At 36.6% G+C, this 18,285-nt stretch overlaps 1 protein-coding gene across 2 annotated transcripts in view; it reads left to right on the top strand.

Moving 5' to 3' along the window:
* Positions 1-505: 505 nt before the first annotated feature.
* ppp1r13l (protein phosphatase 1, regulatory subunit 13 like) overlaps positions 506-18,285 on the top strand; it is a 33,047-nt gene continuing 15,267 nt past the window's right edge. For both annotated transcript variants that reach the window (XM_053500562.1, XM_053500561.1), the window contains exon 1: positions 506-674. The gene's annotated coding sequence lies outside the window, so the exon portion shown is untranslated. The remainder of the gene's footprint in view (positions 675-18,285) is intronic.

The following is an 18,285-nucleotide window of genomic DNA, read 5'->3' as shown; positions in this document are numbered from 1 at the left end:
ATATTTTTATAATAATTATAAATAATTATAAAAAATAATATTTTATTCATATAAATAATAGATAGTATACATTATCATCATCATCATTATTATTATTGTTACTAATAATATTTTTCCTGGAGAAAATAATTGTTAATCTGCAACTACATTATTAATATGATGATGATGGTGATAATGTGATAAAAATATATATTTATTTTCATAATTGTTTTATTACTATACAGAATGTGGACTTTGTGCAATATATTGTATCATTTATATATAATTACATTATTTTTATCTATATAGATTATATATAGTACACAAAACAATACATAATCATAATAATAATAATAATAATAATTCTTCTTATTATTATTATTATTATAAAAGAAGGTCCTGGAGCAGTTTAGAGCAGTACAGAGTGTATTGTACGTGTTTCGGCTAAGGCCTGTAGGTAGGTACACACACACACACCTTACCTGGGTGGAGTTTGAGAAGAGTGCAGCAGTGGGCAGGTCTCAGTCTCACACCAGCTCTTGACAATCTCTTCGGTGTAGAGGAATGCTCTGCTGTTTTTCCCGCAAACGGAAGACATGCAACATGTCATTTTGATCTTCAGGAAACAGACTACAGCAATTAACAAACCATAGGAGATCTGTTTTCATCCGCAGGATAAAAAGTTGTTTGTTGGGGTAAGTAAAGTGGCGTGATTTTCTTTCTGGGGCTTTTCAAACAGCGCATGCGCAGACGGCATGTTGAACGGGAATATCGGCGACTAAGAAACAACATCTGAGTGGAAAGTGTTTAAAATGTAATAGATTAAACCAAATGACGAGGGTTGTTTTTTTATACAGCACACGCGAGAGACGGAGTGTGTGTGAGTGGGTGTGTGTGTTTAGAAAAGTTACAGGCTATTTCTTACTTAACAACATAAACACTAGAGGCTAAAACAGTTTTCCTGAAAAACGTGAAGCTGCAGCTTCCAGTCCAGAAAATAGGAACGCTTCAACATTCCAGTGACTTTCTGTCTCTCTTCTTTATTGTTTGAAGTGTGTGTGTGTGTGAGAGAGAGAGAGAGAGACCTTAATGAGAATCAGATGTTGGCAGATCTTAAGCATCCAAAAATGGACATTGTGTATGCTGTAAAAGTAGTTTTGTGTGTATGTGTGTGTGTTCTAAATAATAATAATAATATGTCTAAGGTTATCCTACCTGGCTGCACAAATACTAGTTCAGCGCCTTCCTCTCTTAAAACAAGTAAGAACTTGTAAAGTCCTCAAACAATTTCAGAATCTCAGCATAGTCTGGGAATTATTCAAGGTTGTTATAATCAGGTATAACTAGTGTTTTTTTTTTTTGTTTTTTTTTTGCCTCCACATCTGATGATTTGTTGTGAGCATTTGTGTTGAACTAGATCATTTTGATTTTTGTGAACCAGCAATGGTTGTGTAGGAAAACGTCAGAGTATGGAATGAAAAAGAAAGCCTGGGGCTAATTGTGTTCTAGCCCAGACCGTAGCTGTGTGTAACTGTGTATCAGTGACGATTAAATCAGGCGAGCAAGATTTCGGTTTCAACTTTCAACACAATCTCGGATTTGTGTTGATATTTCCAAAATTAGCACTGATTGAGAAAGAATGTGTGAGATACAGGTGGAATAAACGTCAGTGAGGTGGATTTACTCGTTTCTTTTCTTCAACCCAAAATAAATACTTTACGTGCACACCAGGACAGTCGAAGTCCTTATTACGGAAGTGGACAGTTGACAGATCTGTTTGAATAAAAAGGTAAAGCTGTTCTGTTCAGTGTTTGACCCCTATAATGCCCTAAAAGTTAGAAATCATGAATGCAGCTTCCTTTCTACGATCTAATGCACTGCTTAACTCTAATAGTTTTTCTGTCAAGCTTTTAACCACTCATTTACTCACTCATTCACTCGCTCATTGCCTATATATATATTCTCAGGGGGCCTGGAGCCTATCCAAGAAGACATAGGGCACGAGGCATACACACTCATATGCTCATTCACACACTGCAGGCAATTTTGGAATGCCAATTAGCCTAATCTGCATGTCTTCGGAATGTGGGAGGAAACTGGAGCACCAGGAGGAAACCCATCAGGCACAGGAGGTGCAAGGCAACAGTGAGAATCACAAAGCAATCATGCCGCCTATCTGTTAATTAATATTAGAAGTTAACCTTCCAAATAGCATTAAAGCTAAAATTTAAAGCTTAATATTTATAAATAAAGTTAATCCTTTATTTTGTCACATATATATTACTGCACAGGGTTAAGGGCCTTGCTCAAGGCTCAACAGTGGCAACCTGAGGGACCTTGTCCTTATACCGCTGACCTTCTGATTAGTAACTCAGTGCCTTAGCCCTCTGAGCCACCACTGCCACTTCAGATTATCACTGGGTCTTGTTGTCACATTTACAGTATAATGAAATACTGTCTCTGTGCGTGACAGACACGTCCATGATCATAGCAACATAATGCTTTTATTTTGTAGGGTTTCAAAAGCATCATGTCAATATTGCCAACATCAACACAATGTACTTCACTTACAAAGAAAAAAAAACATGACAGGGCTTGCTGTTGTAAAAAATAAAAAGCACAGGAGACTCTTTTCAAGTTTTTTTTTTTTTATTTCTTCTTCATCATACCAGTGTTTAAATGTAGGCCTTGATTATGTAGAGCATCTGCCATGCAAGTCGCTGTATAAAGCTGTAAAAGCTTAAAAAAAACAACAGATTAACACATGTGTTAATACTAACTTGGGATTTGTCACTGTTCTAAGAGCTTCTGATCAATCAACACCTCTTAGCCAACATATGGTAGTATGTAAAAGTCTGGAGCCACCTTTTATTTCTTCTTATTAAATGAAATTAAATAATGTAGATCAAATGAAAGGAACTGAAAAAATGTTGCAAAGTGCCTACAAAATTGCTTGTTTATGTAACAAGCTTAGCAGCAACCTCATTTTTCCTCTCGTCTGTTCCGACCACTCAGCATTCAGCATCACCAGTATACTCATCTATCATCATCATCTGCATCGGTTTCTCACCGGTTCATACCTTATGTTTTTGTTATGCTTTAGTGATACATGGGTCACTGTGTGGCCTAACAAACAAAAAGAGATTTCTCTGAAACTATTCAAAAAGTAAATATTAATAAATGGAGGCTGTCTTGAGACAATTTTACAGAGCATTGTATATAATTCTATTATTGCTGTTGTACAGATATTTCATCAGTGTGCAGTGATTTGCTTTTGTATTACACTTTTAAATAAGCTAGTTTGTAATTATTTACATACCTATTTTTAGTTAGCCAAGCCTCCAGGCTTCTCCAGGAGAATTTAAATTGCAGAGGTAGATGCTATCTTTTTAGTGTTTGTGCCAGTAGTGTTTAATCTGTGCTGTTTTATAGTTTTCTGCTTTCCCTTTGCTTGACCTAGTGTCTTCTATCATGCCTAGTGTCCATATTTCCCGGTGGGGAACAGTGGCTTAATGGTTAGCATTGTTACCTTGCAGCTCCAGGGTTGACATTTTGAATTTCTCCTCATTCAAACTGTCTGTCTGTGTGCATGGAGTTTGCATGATCTTCCTGCATGTTGTCGGATGTATTTTGGTGTACCTTTGGTTTTGTCATCGTGTCTTTGTGTCCATGTGCCTGTGCGGCTCATTGGGTTGGTACCCAATCCAGAGAGTCCCCTGCTATAGGTCTTGAACCTGCTGAGGTAGACTACAGACACCTGTCATCCTATAAAAGAAAAGGGGTATTATGCAAAATGTATGTTTCCTTGTTTTCAATTTCTAATCCGCCAGCAACCTTGTTTTTTGTGACTTCTGGTTTTCCCAGCCTCAGCCATAATCTCTCTACACGAGAGAAACATGTTTAGACACTTTCTCTCTCTCTCTCTCTCACACACACACACACACACACACACACACAAAAAATAAATAAATTATTGCTGTTTTTTTAACCAAGCTTCTCTAAAATCTGGTTTATCCGGCTTTCAATGTCCTTTATCTAGGATGATCAAGCTGCGTATCCACTAAGAACTTGGCCTAGAACAGCGGTATTAGGTACAGTCTTAATGGCTTTGGCACTGCAATTTACCAATCTTCCTCAGTTAACATAATTGATTTAGCCCATGCATCAATTACCCGTTCCAGCACTGGAAAGTGATTGTTTGCCCATTGGGATTATGTGTGGTGTCTTTAAAAATGTGATCAGAATTTTGAATTTTTTAATTTATTGCTAGTATATACTGTACACTTATTGTCCATTTTAACTGGAATGCCTGTACATCTGCTTATTTATGCAGTTATCCACTGAGCCAATCATGTGGCAGATATACAGTACTATCCAGAAGTCTTAAGCCACATTTCTTAATATTTTGCTTCTACAGAGTCAGACTTTTGTGTATTTTTAATGTAGACTTGATGAATAGTTTTCCAGGCTTCTTGAAAGCAAGTTTTTGCCTCTCATTTTCAGTCCAGCTCCTGTTTCTGAGCAGTATTAGAGAATTTTTTTTGTTTGTTTGTTAAGCCACACAGTATTTGGGAATCATTCAAGTTAAAAAAAAAAAAAAATCTAACTTAAGGCATAAGTTCAAACGATGACATGTAATCAAGACGGGGATAAGTATATCGGCGATGCTGAATACTAAGCTGTTGAGAGGAGAAATCAGGTTACTGTTGAAGTTGTTACACACACAACCAATTTTAAAATCGTATCTTTTGGCATTTTGCAGTCTGTTGCAGTAAAAAAAATTCCCCCATTTCTTAATTTAACCTACCTTATTTCATTCAACATATATGAAATGCGCGGTGGCTCCAGACTTTTGCAGAGGACCCTGGAATAAATTTAACCATGCAGATACAGTATAAGAGCTTCATCTACGATTAACCTGAAGCTCCGGAATGGGGGGAAAAAGAATGTTGGTCCTTATGACTTTTTAACAGTGGCGTGGTTGTTGGAGACAGATAAGCTGGCTTGAGGATGACTGATGTTTTAGGGTTTTCAACCACAACAATCTCTTAGACAGAGGTTACACAGACTGAGACAAAACAATTATTGCCTGAGTGACAGCTCTGTGGGTGGAACCACATTGTTGACACGAGAGGTGAGAGGAAAACATCCAGATAGTTTCAATGGATATACTATTTCAAGTAATTACTTTTTACAACCATGGTAAGCTGGAACGCATCTTGGCGTGTACAAGACATTGAAATTTGATGTTGAAATTAAACAATTAAATGAAATATAGTAATTGGAAGCCAAAACTGTATAGCAGTACAGTCAATGTGATCTGTGTGCTAAATCCTCAAAATATATTCAGGGAAATCAAGAGCTCAGATCACCATAATCTTTTTTTTTTTTTTTGTCCGTTTTTTTTCCTAACACATGATAAGGATTAGAAATATTCTGTCAACAAAGATATTTGAAAGTTGCTCCATGTAAACACTGACTTGAAGCCTAAAGCTTTGAGATCCAGCCGAGCAACATTGTTGTGTGGTTATGTTTGCCTGCTCAGACATGCTTCCAATGTTGATCTTTGATATCCAAAATTTATTTTGTGATTATGCACACACATACACCCACACAAACACATGCATATTGTGTGTGTGTATATATATATATATATACATATAACCTTTCCGTCAAGTTGATGGCAAATTTTAAGGTTAAAAGTTGGTATAAGTTTGTTGTCAAAATTCTCACTGGAAAACCAGAGTAATTAACTGCATCATAAAACATGCAAATGAATGAAGAATAATTGACTGCAAATAAATGAAGAATAATTGAATTCATAAAGAGGAACTATTATGCAAAATTCACTTTTTTGTCTTTTTTAGTCTTAAAGATGCATCGCCAAAAAACTAACCAACAAAAAAAAAAAAAATCGGTTTGTCTTTTTCTGATTTTTGTTTCACTTGGGGCATAAAGAAGCCAATCAGATTTTTCCCCTCCACCAGCTCACGCTCAGCTTAGCCCAGCTCTGTTCAACGGTTTTCTGGGCGCATCAGGGCCCAAACCAGGCACCTCCTGAACCTCAGTCCAACACCTTAATCATCGAGCTAGCCTTGATCCTTTATAGTTGATATAAAAAAGCTGATGATAACTAACTTGGTAATTAAACTATGATCAATCTTAAATGACCCAAAAAGTTATTTACCACAAAATCACAGTGGTAAAAGAGGAATAAATCATGGATATGATGACAGAAAACTAATTCAGGGCAGTATCAGTGTTGTATATAGCTGGGAGGTGCTTATTTTCTTTACAGCCATCGTTTCCTTGCATTCTCTAAGGGAGGAGTTAAGAACAAGCAAAGGAAGCAAAGAAAGGAAATGTGAGACACCCATAGAATTTGAATATTTAAAAATGTAGGTATTTTGATGACTAACAGACACTTTTTAAAGAGGGAGGGCATGAAGCAATTATTACTCACCATAGAAAAATCCTTAAGATAAGACTTTCACAACCTGTCAGTTTCCCAAGAAGTACTCAGTCCCTGTTTGGTAACTCGAAACAATGTAAGTGGGTGTGCCGAGTTCTTTGGATGAGATATTTTGCTCAAACGTCTTGCTTGCAGCACTGTGTGTCAGAACAGCAAAAGTGTTGAAAGACACGGTGTTTGCCCTGCAGCACTTCTGATAACAAAGAAAAAAGTCTTTTTTAAGTAATTATAAGCCACATCCACTAACTGCTTTCAGTTAGTCGTATATGCTAATTTGTATACAGACCTATGAAAAAATCTCCACAAATTGCAGACAGTGGATAAACTATGACTTATCAGGTTCTAGCTGGTAAACAGTTTAATATTCACATCAATATTAAATGCTGAGGAGGTCAAGGTTTAAAAAGAATTGCACTAGACAATTGGTATCCTAACATGCTGTGATTACTCATGGGTTAAGTTACAGAGTAGGGAGGTTTGGTCAAGGCTTCCTGGGCAAAGAACCAGGACTTTTTCTTGATCAAAACTTACAAACAGGTTTAGCTAAGAACTGTAAGGTTCAGATTCTTATCAGTAAGAATACCCAAGTGTGTACAACTCTTGTTCTTAGTCTTTTTTTATGATTATTATTGTTCCCTTTGGGCTTGTAACATGCTCAAACATTTTTTCTTCCAAAGTTGACATCAGGTTGCTTGTAGTATCATGTAGCACTCAGCAAAACAGGTAAGAAAGCAGATTGCTTTAAACAGAGAGTGTACATACTGTATGTTTACATATGTGGTGTTTTTTTTTTTTTTTTTTTTTTTTGGGGGGGGCTTCATTTTAAATAATGGCATTAAATAAATAATGGCATGTTGAAAAAAGCTGCTGTTTGGCCGAGGTTGTATTTGGGTAATACTAAGACCCACTTATGTTTTTACACATAAAAAAATAAATAAAACTAATAATAACAATAATACTAATAATTTAACATTCTTATCAGTATTATGTAGCTGAAAGGTGAGAATAAACCATAACGATTTACTTTATATTTCCACTTATTCTTTTTTTTTAGAATATCAGCTAATGTCTGGGTTTTGAGGTTTAATCCCAAATAGCTTAAAATGAAAAGCTAGTATGTTATGTGTCCTTTGTTTCGTACGCTAAGTAGTGCCCTTGATCAGGAAATAGAGGTGTATTTGGGATTCATCAATGCTGGTGACTGACATTTAGTGTAATTAATGATTGTTAAAGCACCGGTGCTGTCGTGCTCTATATCACTACTCGTGGTTATGTCTCTCGTCCAATCACATTACTCAGTCAAAACTAACTGATATAAAACAACCAATAATAAATTAATCGTAAATAATCTATTGCAAGAAAACAAGTTTAGGTTTCAGTTATACAGTTTCAGAGAGACCACGCCCGCCCCTTAAAAATGTTTTATGTAAGACATATTAATGAATCCGTAATAGTTTAAACCAATATAAAAAGCACAGTTAAAGCTGTTGAAAGTGTGCTCCTCTGTTATCATTCGAAAATATTTCTGTTAAAAATTCAATGTTAAAAACTGTGCATTGCCTGAACTCTGAGTGCGCCCCCTTCTGTCGTACAGGTTTAACGATACGTGAGCTAACGGAGAAATATGATGCAGAACAAACATTAGTGATTAATAAGAATTTAACTGACTGATTAATGGCTGTTAAATTTTAGGTAATGATTATAGATGTAACGCATTACCATCCCTAATAGGCACAGGTGCTGTATGATTTGGAAACTGCTTAAGAATTTGTTTTTTACATGATTTTTCTGTTGTAAATTTGCTCTCTGTATACTAAAGAATTTGTTTGGGATTTTGGAGTTAAGAGTTTGGTTTATATGGAAGATTGAGTACATGTGCTATTTTGGTTTGTGAGCTTAGTTGCAGTCTGTGTGTCAGTTTGGCATGAGGTTTGTAATTTTGGAATTGTGTTCATGTTTATGACTTTGGGTCTGCATGGGTCAGCAGTAGCAGTAGTACTAACACTAGTAATTCATCCTCAAAATATAACGTTTGTGAGTACACACACACAGTGTTTCAAAAAGGCCTGCATTAAACAAAGAAAAACAGCGATTTAGGTTTGCTGAAATGACTGCAATTACAGTAGGTAAAGAACTGTTTAATGCATCATTAAAATCTGGAAGAAGAGTGTTAAACTGTCACATTTATGAGTTTCAACTTGTGTTTGAATGTTAAAAATGACAGCTATATTTTATAATGTAAGGCTTGGGACTAAACAACTGTGTGGCCACTTGTTAGTGAGGATAATTGGAAAATATGCTTCGATTTGTAAGAAAGCATAAGGATTGGATCATGATCAAAAGATTATGTTGTCTGATGTGTCCTGACTGACCCTATTTTAAGGAGATAAGGTGCATCAGGGTAAGGAGGGAAGTGCATGAAGTTGTTCAGGTCTAGGCTCAAAAATGTTTAGTCAATGACTAGGTTATCACATCAATGCAGTTTTTCTTCCATAATGGATCAGGAATATTTTACAACTGTGGAAGAGTGGTTCTGGAAGCATTGCAAGCCATAATCAACACTAAAGGTGGTTATTTAGTGGTTATTTATTACCAAATATTACAGTGTGCAAGGTGTAGTGAGGGGATATTATTATTCAGAGTGGCACTTCAGTTTTTGTAATGTAATATACATAATGAAACATTACATACTTAAAGTCTACATACAGTAATGTGTTTTTACTTCGAACTTGAAATAAACCATGAAATAAACCATGGAATAGGTGAAAGGGATAACTCTTTTTCATCGCACTCATACAAGTCAGAAAAAACATCAAATCTATAGGAAAGGCTTTAAACATTCCTGCCAGTACATTTGGTTCGATAATATTCAGTTGGAAAGATCATAGAAACACAACCAACTGTCCTTGGATGGGTTGCACCGTTTAAGATTACACAACATGCTCTTGGATGAATGATAAGGAAGTTAAGAGAGAGGCCAACAGTCACTTGAAAAGAGCTGCAGGATGGCCAGCAGCAACAAAGGTTCTACACGTCAGGGAAGGAAACTCGAATGGAGCAGTATGCGGATATCTCAGAACAAAAGAGAATACAATCTCATAAGCCAAGAAAATAAATTGAATATGAAGAAGGTTCAAGTGCTTGCATGGCCTTACTTTTTTTTATGAAGGATTTTGAGTCAATCAGAGACAACCTTTTAAAACTGCTGTCTGAGAGCAGTGGGCCAAATTTGAACCAAACACTTGATACATGCACTGGAAAAATATAAAACAACAATAACCTTCCTGTACGTGTTTACTTTAAAAGTGCCTTATTAGTAAGTGGTTTTGGGTGGATACTCGGTATGACTGCTGAGGAATGTCTGGCACTCGACTCTGTGAAGTACTGACAGATTCCTGAATCACACCAGAGCTTGGAGTGGACATATCACAGAAGCACCACTTATTAGCTGGAATACCACCAGCTACAGAAATACATGTGGTTATCTCCTGTCTGAATATTAATGCTATTGATTTAGATGTACTTTAATATTTGTCAACAGTATTTGGATTAATAGATGGTGGGAACTTTTTCATAGTAAGCGACGGCATCTGCGAACCAAGTTCATTTCCTGTGTGTGTTTGTATGAATGCATGCAGTCGGTCACTGTGTTGAGGGTTAAAGCAGTGCTGTGTCTATAAATAAAAGTTATGTTGTAATATTAAAGTTCAAATTAGGCCCAGGGTATGTTCACATTACCGGCCTGAAGTGACTCAGTTCAGGTTATTTTTTATTTTTTTACCCCAACTTATTGTAACCCAGATGGTGCGAGCAAAGACGTGTCCATGTGCACATGACTGCTGTTTCAGGGACGGACCCGTCCCGAGTCGAAGTCACGTGTAATTATGAACGTGAACTGTAATGACGGGATGGTCCGATCTGAGCAAAAAATTTTAATTGAGCAATGTGGCTAATGTAAATGTAACTTGGTTATCACACCAAAAGAAACCAAGGGTTAGGGGTTTAAAGCATGTTTTTATTGTGGTGGTGTTGGTCGTTTAATCAATCGATTATTAAAAATGAATAATCAACCATTTAGATTAAAAATTGCGCAGTTATGTATTGGCTGTTATTAAGCTTTGATGTTTTGTTTTTAGCTATTAAAATTTGCTTTAAACTGTTTGTTAATTTCCTGCTGATTCGAAAGATAAGGATACAGTAAGCAAAGTAGCAGCCATGAATTATAACACTTACAGAAGGAACATATTTAAAGATGAAGTCGAAGTTAAGTTGATAAACTGAGATGAAGACTCATGGCAGCCACTAGGTCACGTGCTGCTCTGTAAAAGGTGCGGGAGTAACGTAAATGAAAAAGGATGCATACATGAGAAGAGCATGGTTAATTAATGTCTCTGTGTTGCTGTAGGCTAAGATGAGAGCGCTTGTGTGAGAGAGATAGAGAGAGCTCAAAAAACAGCAAAACTATACATGTTCGCTTGACATAAAAAAAATCACCTAGGAGAACTGGTAGTATAAAATTTCCAATTTAAATGACCCTTTGTGCGCTTGACCATAACGCCGCCACCAACAACACAAAGTCTGTTTTTTTCCCCCCTTACTATAGTGTTTTTTTTTGTTGTTGTTGCTCTAGTTAAAAGTAAAGTCCACCCACACTTTGGAGGTTTTTGGTCAGGATGGTTTCGCGACTCCAGGAAGCAGTAATGTCTACATGTCAGAGCATTCAGAACTGGTACAGAGCTCGCACACAATAACGTCACCGACTACTCAATAGCAGCTACTGTTAATCGATAGCAACTAAATTGATCCATGTTTCAACTATCTTTGGTGTTCACATTGTACAAAAAAAATCTATCGTTTAGTTCTGCCTAGCATCTTTATTTCCTCTGGAAATGATCAGTTAATTAAGAAGAAGAGTTGCACCAGATGTTATTTTGGGGAAGTATCATAATGATCAAAACATCTCTATATAAATAAATCTAAAAAATATATTGCATTACAGTTAGAGCATCGAGATGAATCATGGTTGATATATTTCTGATATGGTAGCTTCCTGGTAATCTGTCTGGGGAAGGATATTTTCAAATGTGGGCACTTTTTTTTTTTTTTAGGACCTGTTTGGATTTGTTTTTGTACAGTTAAGAATCTAAATGTTTATTTTACAGATAAAGGAACCACAGAAAGGTCGGGGTTTGGAAAAATCTAATGTAAGGCGTGATATACTGTACAGTACATGACTAAGTGGTGATGTAAGAAGGCCAAACCTATAGTGATTTTCCACTGTTAGTGAAATGTAAATGTTTGCTATAAAAGTTAACTAGAATGTTCACTTTCAAACATCAATAGAAGAAAAAGTAAATGCACACCTCAGCCAGTCCCACTCTTACTAATGCTGACTCATATGTTAATCATATATCTTCTGTCTTGAATTGCATGCCTCCCCTTTCACTCGCCCTTTTTTTCCTATCTTGCTGTTGTCTCTCACCTAGTGATGAGTAAAGTTCCTGCCCAAATATGACCCTCGGCACAGATACTGAACCTCTTATCTCATGTCTGGATTCAGTCACTGTGCTTGGGCCATTGTTTTTCACATACACCTGTTATAAGAGTGATGATACTGTTGTTTGCCTTGTGTCTTTTCTTATTTTACTACATTGCCCGGCCAAAGAAAAACGAGATGCATGGTAAGAAAATTAAGAAAATTAAATAAAAATAGAAATCAGAGCTAGTGAAAGTAACAGCATGTCCAACTAAACAGCTATGTGTCCATGACACAACTATTTATTAATGAGACAAAAAAAAACACTTAAATGTGCTCAAGCGTGTAAAGAATGGACTTTTAAAAAAGGTCATGTTGTCTTATGAATCTAGATTGTCCCTATTGGGCCGGGTGCATCAGGTTAAGAATGAAAATGCATGAAGTGATGCATCCATTATACATATTAGTCACTGGACAGGCCTCTGGGGACAATATTGTGATTTAAGGGTGCTTCAGAAGGTCCGGTCATGGCTCAACAACAATATGTGGCAAAAAATTAATTTAGTTGATACCTTAATGGACTAGAGATGACCAGGTTATCACAACTTTGGAGCTTTTATTTCCCTGATGGAACAGGCATATTCCAGGATTTAGATTGAGAATCTGTTGTTTTGGAAACATGAGGAATCATTTTCACACATGAGTTTGCCACCACACTGTGCGCAATCATCGAAGCTAAAGACGGTCAAGGAAGTCTTGGCCAGGTAGTGTACTTCTTTAACAAGTTAACACAAGTCTTAGAGCTCCCCTTAAGTGTGTCTGTTGATGTTCCAGCTGAAATACAATACAAACATGGAAAAAGGAAACAAAAGCAGAGAATGATTCATTCACATATTTTTTGAAAGTTCTTTAATATTAAAGAAATACTAAAGAAAGATTACAATAGTGTATTCATTATTCAAGGATTAATTTTGGAATGTCATCGTATCACACTCCCGTCTGGCAGTATATCCCTTTTCTATTTGTCACTTACAATTCTAAGGTACAGATTGGCTTCCCACTTCCCACATGTGACACAAACAAACCACAGCCAGGATCTTGTACAGGATTTGGAATTCTGCCACCGTTCCAGGATCCTGGAAGATCATGTACACTTCATTTGTTCAAAATTTTTTGTCTAAGATAAAGCGGGACACAAATTGAGCAGGGTAAGTACCCGAGTATCTGTCCTGGCATCTGAACTCTGGACACTAACGCAAAACTTAAAACATGGCACTCAGGTTTTGTTCAATTGTTTGACTGAGATCATTTAGCCTTGAAGCAATTCAGTTCTCAGATGTCTCTTGATGTCTAGGAGACTGAGATAGGATACTACTGTGGTGTTATTTATTATATTTTCTAGTTAAGATTTCACTGGAAAGTATTTCATGGCGATAAAATACCATAATTTAAAAAGCTTGTCAAATCTTTTAAAAAAATTTAATTTAAGCAAACAATAATAAGCTAATTGGCATCATGAATTCATTATTGTGCGATTTAAAAAGTGCATTTTAATTGTTTATGCAGTTTAATCACTGTTTGTTGGTAATGTTCAATTGAATTGATTGAATTATGAATTAGCGAACTGGTCAGTTTTTAATTCATAATAATCTTTTAATTATTTAGGTAAGCTTTGAATTGTAAATTGACAAATTCCTTAAAACTATACCTCAGCTTTTGGAGAAAATACAAACATCTTCCTGCAAATACTCATATTTTGCAAAAGCATTGCGCCGCCTTCTTTGGAGTTTATGAGCAATTTGTGCAATTCCGTCACATACTGGACTGTAGTCCAGTTCTGGGCACAGAAGCCTGGGAAGTTAAATCAACATGGATTAGTCAACATTGATTAACAGTGATTAGATCATTTAAACAATCAAAGACACAAGTTACACAGTTTTAATGCTTTAATGTTCAAAATCTCTATGAAATATAGCTGCTTGAAACAAATAAGACCGAACACTTTGGTGCCATTGAATCCAGTCAAAATCCACAGCTCTAGCGAATCGTCGAAACATAGTTCCATCAATATATCTAGCTTGAGTATCATTTACCATCAAATTGCTATGATATGTTAAAATGTTTAATAATCAATGATCCCTGGTTTAGTATATCACTTAATACAATACTTTATACCACAATTTTGTTGAATTCTTGATTCTGATTGGTTAGAAGCTAGAACTTAGCTTCTAGACGAGAAGCTAAGTTCAAGACAAATTTGGCTGCAAGCTCTGGCTGTTTTGAAAATAACAACTCGTTTGCATAAATGCACAAAATAAAAGAGTTCAAAATGAAGGTGTAATTGTTGTCATGTAAAACTGTAAACCTACCAAGACATGGCCTGACAGGCCAAGCAAGGAAAGCTTTAATCAGAGAAGCAGCCATGGAGACCCAGAGGTTCACAGCTCTGGTGGGAGAATCTGTCTACAGGACAACTATTAGTCATGCACTTCATAAATCTGGCCTTTATGGAAGAGTAACATGAAAAAAGCCATTGTTGAAAGAAAGCCATCCCGTTTGCAGTTCCACATGGCTCCAGCTCCTCCAGAGTTACCCTGGGCCTCTTGGCTGCTTTTGATTAATGCGTGTCAGTTTAGGTGGACGACCATGTCCTGGCAGGTTTGCAGTTGTGCCACTCTCTTTCCATTATTAGATGATGGATTGAACAGTGCTCTGTGAGATGTTGAAAGCTTGGGATTTATTTTTTTATTCTTTAATCTTCTACACAACTTCCTGCCTCGTGTGTTTCAGTGGCTACATGATGCTGTTTTTTCACGAATGTACTCTAACAATCCTCAGAGGGTTCCACAGAACAGCTATATTTATACTGAGATTAAATTACTCACAGCTGGACTCTATTTACTAATTAGGTGACTTCTGAAGACAATTGGTTCCACTGGGATTCAGTGAGGCGTATCAGAGTTGTATTCAGAGCTGAATACAATTGCACGCCACAATTTTCACATTTTTATTAGTGAAAATTTTAAAAACATATATTATGTACAAAAGTACAGTACTGTAGAAAAGGAGGGGCTTGCAGTGAGGTTGTAGAAAAGTTATCAGTTTCATGGGTGTAGCAGTAACTGCTCTTGTTGCATCACACATGCTATCATCATTTATTGCTTACTTATAACATGTGAGTCTCACATAAGAGCTCCAATATATGCAGTCCCAAGCATTGCAGGGTGTGTAGTGGATTTTTTTTTTAATGACTCACTCTAAAATGGCATAAGAAGCAGAGCCAGAGTGTGACATTCTACATAAAATCTAAATGAGGGAGCTGATTCGGAAAACAGAAACTTGGGAGGGCCAAGCACAGAGCCTAAAATTAAAGATTTGGATAACAAAAAAAGCTTTCCAGACTTTCCAGCTGCTGTGTTCCTAAACCGGGTGGAAAAGTGAGAGAGAGAGACAGGGACTGAGTATATTTCTGGGTATGGGAACTATTGGAGGAAGAGTTTGATTGATTTAGAGTTGCATTATAATCCTAATCCATTAATCCTCTCCGGCCTCCCACGTTAAAATTGTGATGAACCTGCCCGTCTTATCACTTCCCTCTTGGAGCTCAATATGAATTGTAATGGCGCTGAATTATTAGTCTTGTGGCTAAGCTAGAGCTTTCAAATAACGAATAACTTCAGTATAAAGAATGAGAGAAATACACTGACAGGTGCAGAGTTGAATTCAAAAACGAGCACTGTGTAATCTGAGCTAAGATCAGACACATTGTGAAAGACAGGAAATAACAATTTACATTATAATCATGCAGAGGGTGTTGACTCTTAATACCGGTCTGACAGAATGGTTGGATGACTGCGTGTGTGTGGCTGTGTGGGTGTGGAAGGGAGAAAATATTGTTGATGTGTACGCTTGACAAACACTGATAAGAGTTAGACATTGCTTGGATGGAATGACCTGGATATACCCTCCTGGGCACACATAAGTTAATCGTCAATGCCACGCGTACAGTAGCTATATTATATGCATACAGATATATTTTAGACAGTTGTGTCTTTTGACTTTATAGTGTATATGAGCTATTTTTATGTATAATAAACGTTTTATAGGTAAATGCCCTGTGACATACTGCCACTCTGTCCAGGGTGTGTCCCGCCTTGTGTACCAAGTCCCCTGGAATAGGCTCCAGGCCTTGGCAACCTTCGAAAATGATCGAGTGAGTGAGTGGTGCAACAAAACGTCCAGTGAGAACTGAGGTCAAAATGTCTCAGAAGCATCTCAGAATGTACTATCCTTCGATGTGCTACAGTTGAAAACCCCAGTGGGTTCCACTCCTGTCAACAACGAAAAGGAATCTGACACTAGAGTGAGAACAGACTGCAAAATAGATGGCTAAAGATTCACAAAACACTTGAGTGGTGGCAAAAAAAACCTTCTGAGGTGAAAATAGGAAGAAACCTTGTAAGGAGCCGAACTCGAACACCAAATGCATTCTCATTTACTGTATCAGATACTATGACCCTAAATCAGCCCCTGGTATAACTGTGTGCTATGAGGTTGAATGTGCCATATAATGGGACAGGTGTTCAAATTAATATAAATTTCACTTTCGTGTTAAAGCTTTGGTTAAAAAAAAAAAAGGTGTTCATGGGAAGCTCAGGCTTAAACTATTAAATGACTGCAGTCACAAGCCGTCAGAGAAAAACTGGCCGAAAAAAATCTGCATGGTCATCGATTAGACCTGTCCTCAGTCACCACATGTATCCCAAGCAGACCATATGAGACCATCCTCTGCAGCAACCCAAAGGCACCAGGATGCGTTAGACAGGTTCAGAGGGATCACTGGTAACTCAGGAGTGCCATGTGTGGCGAGAGAAAGAGCGAGAATAGTTAGGTATGCTAACAGTCACATACTTATACATTATACATTACTTATTATTTTGCAAAACTGTGCAAAAGTCACCATATTATATGCTGTACCAATTTTGTTATATATGTTTATCATGCCTGCATAATTATGTATAAAATCCTTCAGTATTTCCATAAATAACATTACAGGAGAATATATGCATTGCTGTAAAGAAAAAAAATTTATTTAGTACAAGACAGATCAGTTTTCAGATGAAAACAAAAAACCTAATGTACACTCCTGGGATTTGCATAAAAATAGAAAAGAGCGAGTGTGACAAAGTTACCAGAAGAACTCATATCCTCCAGCATGCTCAGTAAAACCTAACAGCTGTTTTCTTATAGTACTGTGCAAAAGTCTTGGGCACATACAGTACAAAAATATGGCATAAGCAAAATATGCTTTTGAAAACATTTCTGCATAAAAGAAACTTTTATAAAGAGCAATAAAGAGTAATAAAATAAACAGTCGATATTTGAAATGAAAACTCATTGCTTAAAATCAGGAGTTTTAGGCACAGATTTGTGCAGTTTTATAAGAAAACAGTTGTTAGGTTTTACTAAGCTTGCTGGAGAATATGAGTTCTTCTGGTAACGTTGTTACACTTGTCACACTCCTTTCTATTTGTATGCAAATTCCAGAAGCGTTCATTAAGTTTTTTGTTCCATTTGAAAACTGGTCTGTCTTGTACTATATTTATTTCTTTGCAGCCATGCATATATTCTCCTGTAATGTTATTTATTTATGCATTTTTAAGTTATATATCTGTTCAATATTTTTAGCACAGAGTGCAAACAGGGACTCCAGCAGAACTAACTATGACAGCATAACTAAAGGAAACAGATGAGGGCTCCCTAAAAAGCAAGGCAACCAGTTACTTTACTCTCAACAAACTTGTGATAAATGAAAAAGTGGGAAAACAGCAATTAAACATACCAGTTAATCATAAAGCTCTATGTCCATTAGTCTCCCAGATCTGCAGACAAATCTGTTCACAAAATGCATTGCTAAATAAATAGGTTTTCAGCATAGACTTCAACACAGAGTCAGTGTCTGAGTTTTAAATGTTAATTGGAAGGCTATTCCATAACTTTGGGACTTTGGAAGAAAAAGCTCTGTTCCTTCTATACTTTTTATTATACGAGGTACCATTAAGCAGCCTGCGTTCTATGATCAATGTAGATGTTGTGGCAGATCATAAACCACTAGTAGTTCACTCTGCTACCATGGCGTGAGACCATTTAGTGCCTTGTAGGTCAAAAGTAGAAGTAGATTGGCAATTCTGTGTGGGGTGATGTGCTCATATCTTGTGGTTCTAGTAACAGCAGAATGGCTGCTGTGTTCTGCACTGACTAGAGCATATGTTGCATATCTTAGGCAATATTTCTGCGATAAAATAAGGCTATCTCGAAGATAGAATATTTTCTACATGAGCTGTAAATGAAAGATCAA

The sequence above is a fragment of the Clarias gariepinus genome, chromosome 7, assembly GCF_024256425.1.
Source record: "Clarias gariepinus isolate MV-2021 ecotype Netherlands chromosome 7, CGAR_prim_01v2, whole genome shotgun sequence".
Taxonomy (NCBI): domain Eukaryota; kingdom Metazoa; phylum Chordata; class Actinopteri; order Siluriformes; family Clariidae; genus Clarias; species Clarias gariepinus.
This window is presented reverse-complemented; position numbering and strand designations above follow the sequence as displayed.